Source organism: Zonotrichia albicollis, chromosome 1, assembly GCF_047830755.1.
Source record: "Zonotrichia albicollis isolate bZonAlb1 chromosome 1, bZonAlb1.hap1, whole genome shotgun sequence".
NCBI classification, from domain to species: Eukaryota; Metazoa; Chordata; class Aves; order Passeriformes; family Passerellidae; genus Zonotrichia; species Zonotrichia albicollis.
The window spans coordinates 94126828-94143226 of record NC_133819.1 but is presented as its reverse complement, the minus strand read 5'-3'; the positions used below and the strand labels follow the sequence as shown (position 1 = coordinate 94143226).

The window sequence follows — 16399 nt, the reverse complement described above, 5'->3', positions numbered from 1 at the left end:
TCCTCAGCAAAACTGGTGATGACTCTTTACGGGTAAAGGACAGACAAAGTGGGGATCTGTGATCAGAAAGCGCAGAGATTAAGAGTATTGTGACACAATAGGAAGCTCAAAAGGTCAGCTGAGGATTGTATTGTAAGACTGAATCCAAAGGTAATTCAAATATATTGCACAGTTAGTAGGAGACTTAAGAAAGTAGGGAAAGAGAGGAAAATTGAAATAATTTTATTCAGTTTGTTCTCTTAATGGGAAGAGAAATTGCAAAGAGGTGGCATGTGCTAATAACTTATTGTTCAAAAGTTTTGAACAGCCCCATGTTACCTGTAAAGACAATCATTAAGCACTGGGTACGTGGTTAAGTAGTAAGAATGTCACGTGTGAAAGTTTAGTTTCACCATAATTCTCAAAATATTTACTGACATGTAAAAAGCCCTCTTTGCCTTGTGTTACTACCGCCAAGGTTTCCCCAAGGAATGAGTTTGTTTAATAATTGGCTTATAACAGATGTTAGAATGAATAATAGAATATTAACCTGGACAATTTTGGGGTGGAAAATCTGAAATGGTGCATTAGAAGTTCCAGCAAAGAGTAATTGCAGAGCTCAAAAAAGCAAGAGAACAAAGGGAAAGTCAGTGGCACTGTAGAATAAGCACACTCCATGGGCATTTTCATTCAAGGCAGGGTGTAAATATAAGCCACCTGGAGCCCTGGTTAAAAGTTACCTGGAATGATAGGAGTACATGGGAGACATGACAAGTCCAGTTCTAAAGGGCTCACTCATGTTACCCTTCATTTGAGGTACTGTGGAACAACATTTGGCAGAGGCTGTAGAATTTGAGGCCTGGGGAGCAAGATGCTGAGTGAAAGCCCAGGCTAGACAGCAGCAGTGTTTGCTCATTTGACAATACTCTTACTTTATTGTATCTATAATTTGGATGGACTGATGAAAGCAAGCTGTTGATTCTCTCCTAGGTGCTATTCCTCTCATAAAGCCTTACCTTAAAGTTCTTACAGTCCTGCACTAAATTATCAGTGTGTTCACTTTTACCTGTGTCAGCCCTGTTTCCTCATTTCTTGATGTAATGAGTAGTGTAATTACTGTGACATCAATTCCTTCAGCAACTTCAAAAAATTACATCTGTGTATTTCAATGACATCCTGAAGAGTTTGGGGGAGGTTTGCTTCAGTCTCAAAAGCATCAGGTGCCTCCTGATACATACAATTTCTGCCAAGATCTCCCTTCTTCACTACTTTCCGAAACATCTACAAACAAATATATATCAGTTCTAATTAAAACAATCACCCCAAGTACTGGATCTGACTCAAGGATTATCATTGTAATTTTAAGAGCTGCTTTCTCTGTACAGTTGAAGTGTCTCATTTTGTTTGTATTCTTCATGTTTCATTGATACCATATTTCAGGTATATTCTTACCTTATACTTAAAAAGTTACACAGTTTCTCTTGCTGTATTTAAATATACTCAAAGGAGAAACAAAAATAGTGGTGAGCCAGAAAAGTTTGCTGTGTTCTGTTACTGCACTGGTGTTGTTTGCTGTGTGTTTCCCCTTGCTCAACGCAGAACTGCAGTCCTGCCGGCTCTCACTGAGCCAGGGAAGGGGCAGAGGGAGCTGTAGGAACAGCAGTGGAAGGGGAGCTCCACACTGGTCTCTAAGACCAGCTCTTGAAACAAAAAGTGCCTTTCCAGAGCAGTGTCAGTATGGAATGAGAACACAGGCGGCTGCCCCTGTATCCTGTACCCCCACCCTGCATTAGTAGAGAAACAGCATGGTAGGCAGGCAGGCTCCCCCGCAAAAGTGAGCAGCCACAAACCATCTGAAAAACACGTCAGAATTCACCTTTGCAAGATTCACATGTCCACACCTGTGCCAATCACCTAAATTTTGAAGCATAAGAGATAATACTAGGGTGGATTAATCTCATCCTAATAAAGCCATGTAAAGTAATTCAGGTAATTTATGCCACAGAAACTCCTTTCTCCCTCCTCCCAGAAATAAGAGTTCCATGTTGTAAGGTTCATTTTATCACTGATAAAGGCATTTGGAAAAAAAGCTCATGCTCTTGGTAGAGAGAGCACTTGAGGGAAGAAAGTCAGTGATGTAAATGTACCTAACTGCACAGTCAGAAGACTTCACTTACAATAACCTTGGGCCCTTCTTAGCAGAACATTGCACAGGGATGTGGGTGGAGACTTTTTTAAACATTAATGCTCCCTGGCATATGTTCTAAATAAATGAGCGGAATGAAAAAGCATGGAAAAATATTTTGTACTGGGATTATTAATCTCTGTGGTATTCAGCCACTTCTTAGCAACAAACATTCCCCTGAGGAATTATTTCAATCAGAACTCACATCTTGGTCTTCAAGTCCTTTTGGGCATATTTGAATTGCATTTGGTGCATGAAATATATTTTGGGGCATAACCACAGGGCAGTTTAGAAAGACCTTGGGGACAGTTTTGTACGTAGGCTGTGAGCAGATAAATTGTATTTAAAATCATCCACTTGGAATTCCAGTGTTCTTGAGGTAGTGGCTGCTTGAGATCAGCATGAAACATCTCCTGGCTGAACACATGCAAACGTGTTATCAGGCGCATGGTATCCATCCTTAATCACAATAAAATCAGTGATTAGAAAAGTTGTGGAGAAGCTTAATTATTGCCAGATTAGGTTATTTCATTAATACTTCAGAGATTGTAATGAACTTTTTTTTTTGCAAGGGGAGCAATAGTATATTTTTTTCTTCTAAAGGACGTTGTCAACTTGAGAAGCTTACTTCATCCTGCAGAGCTGTACAAAAGGCTGTGCTGAAGATAAGGAAGGATTTTATAAATGGTTTTTACTACATGTTTGGATAGTAACTTGGAAATTGCATATTCAGTGCTCACTCCAGTGGTCATTTATCAGAAAACAACTATGACCCTGTGGGAATTCAGCACGTTATGAGGTAATTCCACCTAGAAAAGTCAAAGTGAATGATGCAAGGAATAAGTTCCAGCAAGTCCCTAAAATCCCACACTTCTTTTCTGGCATTTAAGAACAAAATCTGTGTAAACAATGAATATTGGAGTTGTTTACCATCATTACTGCTTCTGTTCCATTTCTGTGGATGCACCCTTAAAGCTGTAATACTCTGACTAGCAACATAATACCTGCAATACCTATATAATTTGTAGGTATAATGAAAGAGCGACATTTGGAAGGTCAAATGTAGCCAAGTGGAAGTATTGCTGTGAGCCCAACCTTTTGCTGCTGCCAGGCTTGGTTCCTGCACTGAGCTTTCCACATCTGGATCAAAGAAACCAAGCATGAACATTTTTCCCCTTAGAGCAACGTCATGCCAGATCTTTGACACAAAGCCAGAATGGTGTGTGCATTCAGAAGCTCACAATGGCTACAATCCACAGACACTGTAAATGGCCTCCTAATCTCACCTAACTAGCAGGTATTTTTACATTGCAGACACACCCAAACCAGTCATCTAGGTCCTCATTTAAGCCAGGGGAAAAAAAATGTGCCTTTCTGTTGCACCTTTTTTTAAAATTAATTTTAGTTCTCTCATGCTGGAAGATGCCAAAGGGAATTTCTTTATATTCATCTGGGACCATGTGGGATTGACTGGAGCCAGAGAGCCACATGTAGACCCAGTCTCATCGTTTGACACAGAATTATCCTGTCTAGCTCTGGACATCTGACAAAAGAACCTGAGTTCAGACTACCATTCAGAAGCCATCAAAGACTGACACCTTCCAAGAGCAAGACACTGTGCTGGACACAAGTATTTCTATCAAGTACTCCCAATCACCCCCTGACCTTCTCTGCTGAGATTTGTAGATCAGAGGCATAAGGTGGCCTCCCATGATGAAAAATATAGTGCTGTTACAGCTGCCATACCTTCTCTGTGTGCTCCTTCAGCAAGCCCTGAGCATTGAGCTGCATCTGCTGTCCCAGGCTGCCCAGCTTTCTGCACCTCCCACAGCAGCCTTCGTGTTCTGGGCATCTCACCAGGGGCTCACCCGACCCATGCAGCAGGAGGCAAAGGCGGCAGAGCACTCCATCCATCTCAGCACACCACTCAAGAGCGCATTTCCTGGGTAGTCTCTATTGTTTTATCCATTTGGTAACTAATTTTCATTGTGTATGCCAAGTTTCAGAGGCCAGTTAAACATTTGGCAACACTAAACAATCAGCAGATTTTCATTTACGTAGTAGTAGTCTTTTGGCAATTGCACCGACTTACAGAAGAACACTTCTTTGAGGTTTATTGATATTACATATATTTCAGACATTTCCTAAAATAAATACTAATCCATTGCTAGAGAGAGCATTAACAAGAATATTCAGTCATTGCTTCTCAGTATCTATTTCCTACACCTGCAAAGTCTCCATTAGTCTGCCAGCAGTACTAACACCTATTTTACTTCACTGTGCCTGTCCTAGAGTTAAGTAAGCAAATAAGAGGTAGAACTGTCAAATAAGGCCTTGGAGGACATTAATTTTTGCAGTATCTTTTCATATACTGTGGGGAGATAGGGATCATTGTTCAGTCACTCTTTCAGAATCAGCTCACATTTTGGTCTCCTCTAAGAATAATAGAGAAATCTATTTTGATTTCAACATCTGCTAGGCCAATGAATGGGAGATTTTCCATATCTGAGATATTTTAAAAAATGCAGATGTTTATGTGTTAAATTCTGCTTGTTTTTCAGTTTACAACTGTTAGAATTGATAGGTTAAAAATCCTGATTCCTCTGTGGAAAATTCTCACCAAATAAAGCATAAAAGGGAGGGAAGAATGAAATGCTGTTTTGTAAATATTCTTCTTTGGTTCTCTTATAATTCGCTACCTGGAATCTAATTTAAAATATGTAAATACAGTAAAATGTAACTTTAATCATAATTATCAGTCACCAGGTCTGGATTGCATAGCACACACAGCCTGACAAAGACAATTTTAAAGACAAAGTATCTAGCACTTCTCTAGCCGGTCTAATCCTTCATATCAGAGAAGGTGGAGGGGACTTGTTATTTTGATGAGGAGCATTTTTTATCAGGAGCAGTTCACAATGGAGGGGAAGACAGGCTTTCTCACTCTCCCTGCATTTTTCTTCATTTCTTTTGTTTTCTTTAAAATTAAACCCTAGTAAACTTAATTTTTAAATGAAAAAAACCATTTGTCTAAAGAAAAATCTAAGTATAATTCAAAAGCTTTGAACTGAACTGTCATTTCTTTTTGAAAGAAAACAATGTAATGAATTTTACACAGATGTTTCAATTAACTTGAATAGATATTTCTTAAAGGGAAAACATCCCCTCCACATTCTACTGTTAGAAACAGGCTTTGCTGTCAGTGAAAGCTGTTTGCTGCAGAAAGGGATCTCTGCCCTGATCTTTGCTTCTGTGGCATGAAGCTACAGAGGTGAGCCTTCCCCACTCCACTCTCCACTCTCTTCTCCACTCCTAAATACGTTGTCATTGTTGAGGGTGTCTGTCGGATCGCATTCTTTTCATTTTCAACCATTTGTGTTCAACTTGGGCACAAAAACATCTTTTCCCCACTTGTACCCCTTGTACAAACAAGTGGACAGGAAAAGTGGAATGTTACCAAGTAAAAATGTTGCTGCCCACCAGGGTCCAGTATCTTTTTTCTCAAAGTGCAAGAATGGGAAGGTGACCATGGGGGAAATTACACATTACATTTAGCAGGTGGTAGGTTAAAGGCAGAAGAAGCAGAAGAAATGAGTGTTTCACACATCAGAGAATCATTATGGAATGTATTGCCATTGGATATTGGAGAGGCAGGAATTAAAAAAAATAATTCAAAGGAAGATTAAAACAAGTTCACTGGCAGCCTGTGCAGCTATCATATGCTAAAGCAGGGAGACAATATCTGGCTCAAGAAGCCTCCACATTCCTGGTTTCCCGGCAAACCACTGAAAAGTATCTCTGTAATTGCCTCGCTCTGCTCCTCTTTCTCTAAACCTCTGCTGCAGGCCACTGTCAGAAGAGGCGCGTTGGGCAGGCTGCCCCCGGCCGTGACCCGCTGCAGCAGCTCTCGCAGCACTCGTGAGGGGACGAGGCTATCGCGCCCCTCACACCGGCCACGGAAGCTGACAAGATGCAGAAAGGAGTGCAAACCAAGCCCTAATTAATAGTGATGCAAGAGCAGCTCTGCAGGCACTGTGCCTCCCCAAGACGTGACAACTCCCAGGACTGGCACGGGAGCGATAGGGGCTCCACGCCGTCCCTGGAGCGTGGCTTGTTGCTTGATGCCATAGTTTAGTCCTAAGTATGCAAGTGCATTTTCAACATAGCTGATGGCAGAAATTGCACTTCTAAGCTGTCTGGTGGATTTATATGCTTAAAGGATTATGAACTACTGCAAACCAGTACCATTTGCAATGTTTTGCTTTCTATTCTACAGATCCAATTACTTGAGGGCATATTTGATTGTGTATGTAGTTAGAATAGGGGTTTGCTCTGGTTATTTTACATTTTCATTACAGTAAGTTAATGCAGAGGCAGACCTCAATCTAGAGATTCATGCTAAACTTCAACAGTATTACTTAACTGAGTGAAGTTAAGTATATGGGTAGGTAAAGAGGTAAAGAATTAAGCACAGACCTCAGTAAACGGGCATCTCTAAGGATGGAACCACACCACAAATAAACAAATCTGGAAGGATATAAACCACACCTAATCCTGCATGAATGGCAGCAATTGTTTGTGCCTGAGCACTAACACACAACCAGATTTGAACAAACAACTTCTGGGATAGGAAGCAGAATCTATTGTAGGTATTATCATCCAAGTAAATATGAAAAGACTGCCAACTTTGCTTGAATACGCCACCTGATCTCATTGGGAGTTCGAAAGATGTGAAATGCATTTGCACAGAGCTGCTCATTCTGGTGCTGGTCTAGGAGGTGCATGTAGCACATATCTTGCCATGGAGGTATGAATGAGGAAGGAACATCCAGTGTGAGCCAGACTGCAGAGACTGAGACCAGAGATAGGGGAGAATGCACAGAGACCTCTGTTCCGCCTGCATTCCAGAGAGACTCAGACCTCAGACCTTATCTCAGGGATCAGTTGTCCAGTGCTAATACCAATTCTGTGTGAAACTTTGTACCACAAGGAGGTTTAAAGCCCAAAGGAGGGACTTGCACTCTTCTCTAGTTTTCACGTTAGAACTAGCACAGGACATGCCTGCCCAGGTGCAGTGAGCAGTGTAGTGAGCAGGATGTGCTCCGGTGTGTCCACCATGGGTTAAGAACAAATGAAATAGACAGGCACGGCTCACACACATTTCCAATTGTTTAAAACAATTGCATTTATTTTCACTAAGGAAAAACCCACCCAAAACCACACAGAGGAGAAGGAGCCCTTCTAGCCTCCCAGTAAGACCTTCATTATGAAGGTTCATAACGAGCCTTGAGGGTTCATTAAGGACCAAGTTTTTCCAAGCTACCATTTGCTACCTTTTGGAAAAAATACTATGTGCTCTAGTGAGACAATTCTCACACAACAAGTACTAGGGGATATTTTGTCTAATTGTGAGCAAGCAGAGCCATAGAGAAGCATTTTGGTAGTTATACCACCCTTATTTTTGGATTCCCAGGTAAGACCATCAGCACTTCATTTGGCTGCTCAGACCAGCTGGACCTCTTTCTTGACCTGCAGAAGCCTCTGCCCATCAGGTTCTGATTTTATTTACTTCAGGCTGACAGCTTTTCAGAGTATCTGTCTCTCTTCAGCAGCCATTCATGCAGCTCTGTAAACAATTGCAGCATAAATAAGTAATGGGTTGTTATAGAGAAAACAGACTCTTTTTGAAGATGCATAGTAATGAGACAAAAAGCAATGGACACCAGTTGCAACAAGGGAAATCTCAAGTAGATTTAAGAAAAAAAAGTCTGCATGGTGAGAAGAGTCAAGCACAGGATCAAGTAGCCTAGAAAGGATGCAGAACCCTAATCCTTGGAGATATTCCAATACTCACTAGACAAGGCCCTAAACAACCTGCTCTATTTTTGGAGACAGTCCTGCTAAAGTTGGATATTGGACTAGAGACCTCCAGAGGTTCTGCTCTTCCTAAGTGATTCTGTAATGCCAGTAAATCTGCATCAAATAAATGCATTTTTGCAATTAATCACTGAAGGAGACATTCTCTTATTAAAAGGGAAAAAAAAGTTAATGGAACAAGTTGATGTCCTTTATAGAGTACAGAAAAGGCCATACAATTAGAGTGAACACCATTTTTAATGAGCAGAAGGAATCCTATAAACACACAGCTGCAATTACAAAGCATAATAGTGTTCTTCTGAGAGCCCAGGGTAAGGCTGTGCCTGTAGTTATTTAGGCATGGAGCTGTAGTATGGGTGCATGGAAAGTGCACTATACATGCAGTAAGGTTTGATTACTTTTGTGAAAGTAGGCATTCTTTTGCATATGTTCCCACTCCCAACCTAATATCCATTTGCTGCAGACTGCAGCTTCATGCTTTTCGTCACTGAAGTAGCCAAAAGTTTGGCCATTAGGTAGAGAAAGCACTTTAAACACAGTATGTCCAGATGATTCACACTTGAAGAATGTAAAATCAGAAAAAATGGTTATGCATCAGAATCTAAGTTCAGGCGTAATTTTCCTTGACTGGTTATATTTCAGATAGAGCTTGGTCACTGACTCTCTATCCATTGTGTCTGGTCAAAACTGATTTAGATCTCTTCAAAAAACTACTGTGACTAACTTCCCTTTTATGATCCTGCAGTACTACAACAGTTTTTACCTTTCATCCCTCCTCCCCCACCTGACACATCATCTCTATTTTTTTATCTAAAAGCCTTCAGCACAGAGTGAAAATCACCGGTTCAAACCATCCCAGCCCAGGGAAGGAGCAGGGAAGGTTGCAACACCTGAGCACAGTGTCTGCTCCCCATAGCAAAATCAATAATGAGGAGGGAAATAAAGGAGAGATTTCCCATTGCTTAAGGAGGATTTTCTAGTTTGCTAGGATCAGTTCCTGTTGATTAGATATAAAATGTAGGTACTGAAAGACACTACATCCTAGTTCCAAAAACTGCAGGAGTTCTTAAGATGAAGAGTGCCACAAAAAGCAAGAACAAAAATCAAGGATTTGTGCACAACTTACTTGCTAAATCTACAGCAACTGGGAGCAGTGCCAGACCAAACTGCTCCAATGAAGAGAGGCATTTGCCACAACAAACATTCCACTCCACATCCTGGATCACACAGTTTTAAAAAGACATATTTGAGCAGCAAATAAAATGCAATGACGATATCAAATTTAACATCAGAGAGGAATCTTTTAGTATCTGCCAGTCCTTTGAGTGTCAAATAGAGGGGGAAAAAATCAGAGAAGCTAAGACTCTGCTTTTTACTTTCCACTGTTTATGATGAAATGACTTATTCAGAGGACAGATACTGTGAATATGTGAGCTGTGCTATGACCAGCTGGCCTATTTTGGATTTCAGCCGCAATACACAGATGGAAAGTATGTTTCTAGATTGCATGATTTCTTTCTCAAATCTGCTTTTTTTTTTTTTTTAATCAGCAATTACTGAGGTTACAGAGAAAGTGTGGCAGTTCCTTTGAAGCTTAAAGAGAGTTCAAAGATCATTCAAACACCATTTTTTTAATGTTTTTCTGGAGACTTGCGCATTTTTTGTAACCTCACTGCTGAAATCTCAGGTGACAGAAATTATATGTTGTTTCACAGTTTGCCCTATGGAAAAGGCATGAAAAAAAGTCAAACGATTTGACAGAGAAATTTGAAAGCTACCATGTGTATTTGCTGTCTCTGTCAACATGAGCTGCATTCAGTTTGGGCATGAGTCTTTCATTATCAACACCTCAAGGAATATAAGGAAATAGAAAGTAGGACCATTCTAGGTGCCTTGCAGCACTGCTAGAGTCAAGTTGTCAAAAGCAATCTCCCTTCCTTTGCAAGAGCAATTTGCATACAAAACTGCAGAGGCTGAATCAGTCCTCTCTTCTTGCTTCGAATGCTGCAAGGCAACATTTCTGGATTAACTTCCATTAATCATTCCTGGATCTCAGCTTTTTTGTTTCTTTTTAATTCATGCACAAAACCTCACAAACTGACTCAGACTGATGTCTTATTTCAGATTACAATTGCTATATCAATGCCCTATTTAGGACCAGTATATTTTACTTTGATTTTTACAGGGACATATTATCAAGCAGGTCTAGTCCTTCCAAAATGTACACAACTAAACCAGTATCCTATATGTGATGGGAAAAGGAAAGGTTCCAGGCATACCCATACAGCCAGCTGATTTCTACTCTCCCTCCATCAACAGATGAAAACTGTGAAGCTTCTTAAAACCGGGAAACGCAGCTTCCTAAAACCAAAGCACTTGGTCTTTCCCAGGAGCCATCTGCAAATCCCAAAGGTGACAATTGTCCCCTAATCTGCATGTGAAGGAATCTGAAGCTCAAGATTTTATGTTTTCTCTCGTTAGGGAAGTCAAAGAGACAGCTCAGTCCTCAGCAAATGAAGTCTAAGTCTGGTTATAAATAATTGCTTCTGGAACGGGCTTTGTTACTGTGGACAAGTAACAGTTATTAAAGCAGGATTTTATTCCAAAACCTGAAGGTCTACTAAAGGCAGCTACTTGCTGGTGAAACAAGAACATAAGTACCATGATTTTATTTCAGAAGGAGAAAAAATCCCCAGCAACTCCTGGACTTCCCCCATTCTCCCCCTCGCCACAAGCAAAGCACTTTACAGCCATAGTATTTTTATTCACCCATAAACAAATCAGTGGTTTTGCTCTCTTCTTGTACTGACAGGAAGTGGTCTTCTGTGACCTGGAAAACTCAGCAAGTTTTTGAACAGAAACAACAGTATTTCTGGGTTGATTTCTTTACTTATTCTTTAAGAGAAGCTTACAAATGTATTTTTGCCGAAGACCTTGGCACTCTCTTCAAGAAAAAAAACACGCATTGTAAAAATCATATTTTTGGGAACCACGAAATCATCTCTATTTACCTTCATAATGAGCCATATTCTCTTTCTTTACAGATTGACTGTAGGACAAAGAAACCTTATGTAAGTAAACTGTGCTGGAATGTTTTGCTATGCACCCTGTTCATGCACTTTCACTGATCTATTACTGAGCAAAGTTAGCAACTGACCTTGAGAAAACAACAAAAAAAACCCCACAATGCCATAGGATAGAAAATATATTCTTTATGTGCTCCAAAATAATGTGTTGCAATATTCCCAAAATGGCAGCTTTGGACAGCTCTCTATGGAGGGGAAGACAATATAGACATAGCCACAAAAAACAAATATATTTCATTAAGTCATACACCAAAGAGTACCTTTCCTGTTCAATCAGATTCAGCTCTGTTGAAATAATATGACAGAATTTTTGCCTCATGTAGATGCAAACAGGCAGTGTTCCAGATATCTCCACTGAGAATATCATTTTAAAACTAGGCAAACGAACAAAAAGAAAAGCCTCTTGAATAGCTTTAATTTCCTAGAATTTGCCAAGGCTGCTTACTGCTAGGCTGCTCTCCCTGCAGCACTGTTTTGTTGGACAGAGAGCCCAAGCCCCCTGGTTTCTTTAAGCCTTGTGCCTTGTAAGCATTACACCCTCAGAATGGGCAACAATACACAATTATTTGAAACGTCAGAACAAAACAAAACAATTGACATCTAGAGTATCAGGTATCAGCTTCTCAAAGCAAGCCATTTGTAACTAAACTTTATAAGAGAAAGGTCAGAGGAAAATTATCTTTTACAGCATACAATGTGAGGAATTTTTCTTTAATTCATTCAGCTTTGTAATTCAAATATTCTTTAATTCATTTCAGAAGAGTTAAGAAAGCCCCACTATGAAGAGGAACAGTTTCTCTGAAAAGTAACTTCCATGAAATTCTTTTCCCCATGCTATCTTATGGACATATCTGTTCATTTTTATACTTTCAATTATTTTTAAGCTTCTCAGCAAAACATTAGACGTGATAGAGGTATAATACCCTAATGTTTTTTCCTAAAGTTAGTCCAGTAACTCTAACATTTGAGGAGTATTAGATGTCAAGGTAGACTGAGACAGGTTATATTTTCCTTATACATCTTCAGCATAGCTGCCTTTAAGTTTTGAGTCATCAATAAGCAAGAGAACCCATTAATGGGCAGGGCCCTATTTCTGAGTCCCATTTGGTCAGGTATGTAGAGGAGCACTCCAGCATGTAAGAAAAATTAATAGACTCTCCTAGTTTCCAATACCTGTGTCAGTAGGTATTTGTGGTATTTCCCTTCCTAGGACTCATGTACCAAGGAAGGATTTGAGTCAGTGTGTAATATACATCCCAGGTCTGCAGTCTCCTGTGGACTTATAAGTAAGGTTAAATAAATGGAAATAAAAAGAGAAAAGGGACAAAGAAATTAAGCCAAGAGCACAAGACATACATTTCATACTGATGAAAGAGTGAGGTGTGTCTGCTTTCATCTCTGTATGAGGTGCTTGGGAGCTGTGGTAAGTCACTGGGACAGTCTTCAATATCAACTCTACCATTTCTCCACCCATTAAAAATAAAACTATTAGTGATAATTTAGTCTATTAGTCCTGCTGTCATAATACTGTAAATTAACCTGGAACTGATATGAAAAGAGGTGGGCTTTTTTTTTTCCCCTGTGAAAAAAAAATTAAAATATTTTAAAATATTCACTTTCCAGATAGTTCTTTCATTTCTGGTAATTCAAACACGACAAAAACTAGACAACCAGCACTTGCAGAGTGCTTGAGCCTTAGAGCCCAGTAGGCTGGAAGACCCCTCAGATTGTTCTGTTTGCAGCACACAGAACACTGCATGCATGCCAGATCGTGCTCCCAAGGGCTCCCTTTTTAACCCTCACACCCACATCTCCCCATCCTCAGCCCGACGTGCTCCCAAGGGGCCGATCCCCTTCCCTAGCATGGATACTCCAGCCCTGGAGCCGGCTCTCCTGCGTGCCAGTCAGAAGGTGGCACCATGGAGATGCGGATGTCCCCGGGGCCGGGCTCCTCCCCTCCCGGCTGGTGCCAGAGCAAATCGGCTACACGGTGATTTTCCTGTAGGATCACACAACACTAATCCTGGTTGGATGCATTGTCAGCATGAAGGTGTCTCTCATCACGAAACAAAAGGAGGAAAATACGCTGTCACCGTATGCCTTTCAGTACTGGGTGGCCAAGCTGAGTGACTTCATTCTCCATCGTGTTGAGAACAAAAGTTAAAGAGATTTAAAAAAAAAAAGAGCACAGAGAAGGTAGAAGCCAGGTCAGGTTAGTAAGAGTAACCATAAAAAAAAATAGTTTAAGTTCATACAGTTAAAATTAGAAATGCCTATGTGAGATATGAGTAATGTCTTGTTATATTTTCTGTGAACTATATCAGTGCAAAGCAGATGATCAGAAAAGTTTCACTCTGATTGCTGGAGAATACTTAATGAAATGGGTGAATGAGACTGAGAACAGCAGCATGTTTCATTTCTTGTGTCTTTTTTTTTCTTTACTCTTCACAGCTGCAAGCCAATGGCTAACAGATCTGATACAAAGACTAAAACAGGTTACTAGAGCAGGTTTGACAGAATATATTTGATAATTTTCAGATCAGCTAAGCCAAAAAGCATCCACTCTGGACTACTCTGGGTCAAGCATCTGTCAGAAAAAGATTTTTTGTTATTTTTGAGAACCCAAAGAAGAGAGGGAAATGCCAGAAACAGAAAAATACAGATTCCTCATTTAATTATTGAAGGGAGAAGGTGGTGGTGGCATGAAATCACAGACTTACCTTTGCTTATGTTTTCAGAATAAAAATCTCACTCAAAAAGAAAAAGAAGGAAATGTGGTTTCTTAGTGGTTAAGTAGTTAATATTAATTTTGTAGGTAGAATGATGAGCTGTGCTAAGAACAGATCTGCAGTAAATATCTCTTGGACCACTTAGTATTCAATATTTTTATTAGAGATATAGAAGATGAACTGGAGAGCCTGCAAACTTAAAAAACACACAACACAAAGCTGGGAATTACTGCAAAAACGGAGAAATGCAGGCTTGGAGTACAAACAATCTTGACAAAATGGAGGAATGCTTAGAAAAAAAGACTGGCTGCAGTTCATTTAGAACAACCACAAGTATTTATATTGATTGGGAAGGAAAAGAGCATTAAAAAATGGAGGGAGAATACCTGGCTAAGCAGGGGTTTGCAGAAATGGATCTAGGTATTATAGGAAATCACCAGTTGAATTATGTGTCTAAAATGTAATGCTGGTCTTAAAATGGCAAATCATAAAAACAAAGCTATGAAGAAAAATTAAAATAATTGAACCTTTTTAGAGATTAAGCATATTTAGCTATGGTTGAAAATGGATAGCAGTGGGGGTCTTCCAACTGAGAATGTGTGAACATATTTATTCTTAAAAGAAAACTCAAATAACAAGAGAAATATGAAACAAACCAGGCCAAAATAGGATAAATGTGTGAAAGCAATTGTTAAGGGAATTTAACCAATGGCAATTTCATTCTAATGCTGTATATCAGAGGTTAATATCTGAGTAAAGATAGTTAAATTGGCTTTTTATTATTGAATTATAATCACTTGAGCAATTATAAAAACAGGTGTTGCTGATTGAAATAAATTATTCCTTCACCTGATCACTATACAGCTGATAAGAACTCAAGATTGCTGCACAAGTACTCTTTTATTTGTGCTGAAGCCTTCTTCAAAGGCATTTATTAAGCCAAGATGCTCTGGAAAGAAACTCCACTGAAGGACAAGGACAAAGATTAAAATCTTCTAAGAAAGAGTGTGCAGGCTGTGGTGTCTGCAGATCTTGATTTGATCATTAAGTAGCCTTGATACTTAGTTGACTGTTGAAAATAAGTGTTTTCAATGTGTCTACAAGAATTTTCTCAGGCTTCTAGAGAAGCCTATCATTTAATCTTAAATCCTTCAGTCTGTGAAGTTTGCAAGAGTACAGTGTAATACTATGTTTAATGGCTCAGCTAAATGCAAGGCAAAGTAGTAGATAGTATGCATTTGGCTTAGCCTTAGCAATAAGATGCCTGGAAAAACACCAGGAGGTTCAGCAGAAATATTTTCCACCAGCAGCTGGAAAATAAGCTTGCCTGCAAACCAGTGGATATAGCTGCTGCTCTAAAATAAAATACCAGTACAGTGTATGAAGCAGCAGACATTATCTGAAATACTTTAATGGGATCGATGTAACTCTATATGGGTTATAATAAGTAAAATGCCTGCTTTGAGATGGTTTATCTGCCATGTAATGGGTGCTCATTCTGATTTTCTCTTTGACAGAACATTTCCTGAAATTTTTCTAAACTGGGGTGATTTGAAATTTTAATGTGGACTCTCAATCATTCTTTCTCATTGATCATTCCTCCATCCAACACAAAGTTTCACATATTTGTCTCACTATTGTAAGCAGTGTTATATCTCATGTTAGGCATCACTGACTCAGTAGGCTGTATAAACTCATCTTTATATACTTCTATGAAAGTCCAGTTTCCTCATTAATGTAGAAATTCTGTACCTTCTGTGGCATAAGCATGCATTGAAGTCAGCAGTTTGATTCATTGTGTTTTGAAACTGAGATAAATACAGTATTTTGAGGTACTTAGATTTTTCAGCCTCTAAAATGCAAGTCTAGTTTTCACTCCAGCAAAATTTCCTTCTTCCTATTCGATCCAATTATTTTGCAGATGGAACAGCTGTCCCAGCTTTATCAAGTACAGAATTCAAAATAGGGTTTGTATAAGTTTTTACAGGAAGTAAAATGCAGGTTTGCAGTTGTGGTGCTTTTATTGTGTTATTTCATTCTGCCTTTGCTCACTGTTGTTTGAGCAGTAGGACCTGAACATTTGCTCCAGCTAAGGCTGTCATGGAGACAGTGTTAAGTTAGAGCTTAGCAAACGGTCTTAGCACAGTCTGTCTGTCCAGCTGCTTTGCCTTTTGTCACTGACAGAAAACTTTCTCCAGAGGCTACCGTAAATTCCTTTCTCAGCTGATGATCCATGTTGCGCAAAGAAGATTAATGCTTTTGGTACAAGCCAAAATATTCACTGCCAGATGTAAAAGAATAAGACAGCCTCTAGAGCAAAGTCTTTCCTCTGTTGAGAATTGCTTTGGGGCCTGTGTTTCATGAAGAGACCTTTGTGGTGGGTTTCTGAATTTCCTCTATCCCCACGTAGGCAAAGAGGCTCCCAGGAAGATGCAGGCAGCAGCACACAGGTCTCCAAGAGAATTTTTTCCCAGTCCTCAAACAGCAATGGAATAATTAATGATAAGTATTACTAGACTTACAAAGAATAAACCTCCTAAAAG

The 16399-nt window shown here is 39.6% G+C and overlaps 1 long non-coding RNA gene across 3 annotated transcripts in view; it reads right to left on the bottom strand.

Annotated features, from left to right (window-relative positions):
- Positions 1 to 680: 680 nt before the first annotated feature.
- Positions 681 to 16399, bottom strand: part of LOC113458728 (uncharacterized) — a 91377-nt gene continuing 75658 nt past the window's right edge. For all 3 annotated transcript variants that reach the window (XR_012581654.1, XR_012581653.1, XR_012581657.1), the window contains one exon: positions 681 to 16332. This is a non-coding gene — a long non-coding RNA (uncharacterized LOC113458728). The remainder of the gene's footprint in view (positions 16333 to 16399) is intronic.